Source organism: Silene latifolia, chromosome 1 (assembly GCF_048544455.1).
Source record: "Silene latifolia isolate original U9 population chromosome 1, ASM4854445v1, whole genome shotgun sequence".
Taxonomy (NCBI): Eukaryota; Viridiplantae; Streptophyta; class Magnoliopsida; order Caryophyllales; family Caryophyllaceae; genus Silene; species Silene latifolia.
In genome coordinates, this window is record NC_133526.1 from 11,396,540 (window position 1) to 11,400,860 (window position 4,321).

General features: G+C 37.9%; 1 long non-coding RNA gene across 1 annotated transcript; it reads left to right on the forward strand.

Moving 5' to 3' along the window:
- The first annotated feature begins 229 nt into the window (after nucleotides 1-229).
- LOC141598674 (uncharacterized) lies at nucleotides 230-3,991 on the forward strand. The gene is made up of 2 exons (XR_012523613.1): nucleotides 230-523; nucleotides 3,722-3,991. It is a non-coding gene; the product is annotated as an uncharacterized LOC141598674 (long non-coding RNA).
- Nucleotides 3,992-4,321: the final 330 nt, after the last annotated feature.

The following is a 4,321-nucleotide window of genomic DNA, read 5'->3' on the forward strand; positions in this document are numbered from 1 at the left end:
TTATGGTTATAAACTTGTAATCTAGAAGTTGTTTAATGAGGGGGAAATGCTAAAATTAGGTCCACGTAAGCAACTAACAGATGCATTTAACGTTTATAAGTGACAAGGTTACGTTTGAGAATACACAAACAAATATAGGGGTATAACTGGGCATAATGAAAACGGAGGGATATAACTGAGAAAACGTAGAAACAAAAGGGTATAAATGAGAAAAACCCAAGAAAATAATAAATTAGAGTAAGTAGGTTGTAATTTGCAAAATTAGTAAAGACCAAGTACATAATTGCAAGGTAGAAAACCGGAAAAGCAGATCTCTATATAAGACATTTCTATTCCAACATAATTAGGGTTGATACTTGGGCGTAAAAATCAATTGAAAGAGGGAAAATCTGCATCAACATTAACGTCAACAACAAGGATGATGAAGTTTCTTAAGCCGTCAATGAGACCCCAAGCCGCCGACATCAAAGCCGCCGTCGGATGGGGTGTTGCCGCCGGTTGCGGCGCCCTTTACCTCGTCCAGGTCCCTCTTTCTCCTCTTTTTTCATTATTATTATTATTAATTTTACATATTTTGTATCATTTAATGTAACTGTCACAATCGTCTGATGATTCGTTTGACTTTTTTCAAGCGTGTTCCATGAATTTATGTGGGTGTGTCTATTATCATGTCAAATGTTGGGTTCAATTGCACTTTTTCTTGTGTTGTGTATTAACGGAATTCATGTGTTGTTTCGGATCTATAAGATCTTTTGTCTCGGGTATTATTTTGGGTTCATGGAATTAGATGGAGGGGCAGGGGGCGGCTTCTTTTGTTTAGTTTCTGTGCTCGAGTTTATGATGCGCTGACTTAGCTCTTTCTTTGGATTGATGGATTTAGATGGAGGGGGTGGTTTCATTTGTTTAGTTAGCGACATTGAGGTTTATAGGTTTGGAGACCTCGTACAAGTCAAAATTGATCATCTCTGTAATACCGAGAAAATGTAGAGAGAAAGCTTGTGCGCGTCACTCCCTTGCCCTCCACCTCCACCTCCACATCTCCCATTCCCGTTTCTTTTTGTATCAGAATTCCAAACAAGATACTACTTTAGAAGAGAAGGGAATGATAGGGAGATAAAAAGAGAGGCGAGGGAGATGGGAGTATGGGACAATACGCTTTTCTCTCGATGTTTTGCTTATGTTGGACCTGATTAGATTTGGAGTCCAAATGAATCCCTTGATTTTCCTCTTATCAGCCATTTCTCTCTAACCTATTTGCTAACCAAACAAAAGAGTGTGTATCACTTTCTCTCTCTGATTCCCTCCATCCGAACAAGCCCTTAATGCTGTGCTGGACTTGGATTATGGTTGTGCACTTTCGTAACAAGACAATACAATTAGAGGATTCAAGTGCCAAAAGTAATGTATGGATCTAGAGATAACAACAATTTGTTACACCCTCTATTTTTGTTTTCTCTAAAATGTCATCCTCACATTTCAAGAAACTTGCAATATTTTTCTAACTGTATGGGTAACAAATGTTCTTGTTGAACTAAGTCTCTGGGTGAAAAAATGGGATATATAAAAATGGAGAAGTACGTAGGTATGTGCTGGGAGAGTAAAATTGGAAAACAAAGTTTACGTTGTTGCGCTGAAAGTTTGATGCATTTTTATTGTTTTATACTTTTATCCAAGTTAAGAGTCTCGTGAGTCGTGACCACTTCATCTATAACTTGAAGATAGGTGCCAGACACTTTGGTGTTGACTGTGAGTTGTGAGATGGGGTGAGGTACACGGACTATTAGAAGGGCAAAGAATTAGGTTACAGTTGGTGATGAAGGCTCTTTTTTAATTTGTTCTCTACTTTCTATTAGTCGGATGTTTTTGCAAATAAGGTATGGAAAGAAACTAAGTCCCAGTGTATGGCTGATAGGAAAGTTATTTCCATGAATTGTTTTTAAGGCAAACGCGGGGGGGGGGGGGGGGATGCCAGGGTTAGGGTACAAAAAATTTACCTAGTGCCTGTCCTTAAATTAATGAAAGAAGCACGTGAAGAAATGCCATTTGATGTAGTAAGTGCAGAACTCTCTAGTCTCTACCATCTTAAGTGTTATCCATCATCCAATCATACCTCGGCCTCGTACCCGTCTGAAAACTAGACTACTGACTCAGTCCCCCAAGCATGCCTGCCATCAAATCTTAAGCTTTGATGTCTAGTAAACTACGGCGTTTTAACAATTTAGCTTTATTCATGTGCAACACCATTTACCACAATGGTTGAGGGAGAGGGCCACATGGGGCATTGGGAAAGGAGGGAACATACCACTGAATGAGAAATTTGTAAAATATTAAATTTTCAGTGTAAAATATTGTTTTCATGATATTCGGTCATCATCCGATACAATTTTGAGATGGTATTTTTTCGCTTTGTTGTCAGTGGCTAGGGGCAATCAGAATATTCTGACGATACGCATCATTTTCATTATATTTTGAAATAGGATAAGAGCGTAAAAACACAAAAAGTAGATGATGTTTGTGGCATTCAAAAATTATGGTGGTTGAGAAGTATATGGGCTACCATGAGTGATTTCTAGGAAATTTTATCACCATAACTTTGATAGGGAGGTGATGATTTCAGCTGATTAATTTTTCTGCTGAAATGGAGGGACTATAGTATTTTACTCAAATATTAGATTTTTATCAACTTCTTGCTATGTAAATTTTAATTTTGTCCATTATATACTCATGGGTGTTAGTAGACCTCGCAAAATTGACCCGTTTCGATACGGCTGACCCCCAAGATCGATATTTACCTAAAATTGTTTGTCCCGAATATGACCCAAAACCCGATCAGACCTAGACCTTCCGCAGCCTTAATTGACCCAATGTTGGCCCCGACACGAGGTCACCTCATCGCAATTGACCCAAAACGAAATGATCAAAATTACTCGAAAACACATCAAAATAAAGGGTTCATTGGTCTCAGCTCTCAACGCTCCATATTAAATTTTTTATTTTGTAAAATACTTTTGTTAGCCAATACTAATTAAAATGTTTTAACTACGGAATCAAAACTGATCTTACCCAAAATGACCCATACCCGAAGATGACCCTACCCAAAGTGACCCAAGCCCGAAATGGCCCAACATCTTAACACCCGAAATTGACAGGAAACCCGAAATGGCCCGATCCGATTGGAATGAAATGTTTGACAGACCCAAAATGAGACGACCTGGTTGACCCATTTGCCTTCCCTAGGCATGAGAGAGGGTAGCTATTGCCGAGGTACTATTCTAAGGAAGTGATGATGTTTTTGCTTTCATGCCTTATTGTTGTAATGTGGTATGTATGAAGTAGCTTAATTCTGGTATCAACGAGCTCGTGTATTCTAGTGGAGAAACGAACTATTGCAGTACTTTTTATGTATACCCATATCGCCATGACGCTTACCACTATGTATATGTGTTTCGTTGAAAATTGAAGTGGGTTTGAAATAGGAGCTACAGCTTCTAAGCCATGACACTCCATACCCATATCAACTATTCTGTTGTATGTGCATCATCTTCTGTCGTGTGTATGTTATCATGTTCAGACTTGCTAAGTGAATGTTTAGACGTATAGCTAGTAGAGTAGTTCGCATTCCAGAAGGTTAATAAGCCAAATTGTTGATTACCATTCACCCTTTTTATAGGCTATAGCTTGCATTACCTGACATAGTGACATCTATTGTTATGTTTTACAGCCATGGGGTTACATTCGGAAAACCTTCTTTGAAAAGCCAGAGGAACAGAAGTGAAGAACTCATCTTTAGCGTGAAGAGTTTGGTCGACGTATGTTATTTTACTCGGCCTTGCGTCTAATAATCCATTTTGGTTTTGTTATTTCCAAACACCTTATGATTCTTCTTTTTGACATGAATGTCTACAATAGACTTTCGATCTAAATTGAGACTGCCCGTTGTTTGTTCACACTTTTGAGCAATGACAGATCAAGTTTGTTTTTCTCCATACAATCACTGATCCCTCTTCTTTAAATTTAATTTTCTTATGTTGATTGATTCATGTATAGATGAAGTTTTAGTTACGACGGTCCTTATAGTAATTTCAGATCGGAAATGTTGGTCTGGGAATTAATATATCTACCTGAAATGCACTGCATAATTATAATCACAAACCAAATACTTTGTTGGGTTGTTTTTCTAGGGATCAATTCTAGTGCATGTGGATTGTGGTGTGTTCAGTATATAAGCGTTTCAGAATACTACTGTCTCTGTACTCCGTAATTTTTAACTAAAAATCTCGAATAAATATGAAAAAGGAAAACATATCTCAACGGTTTATCG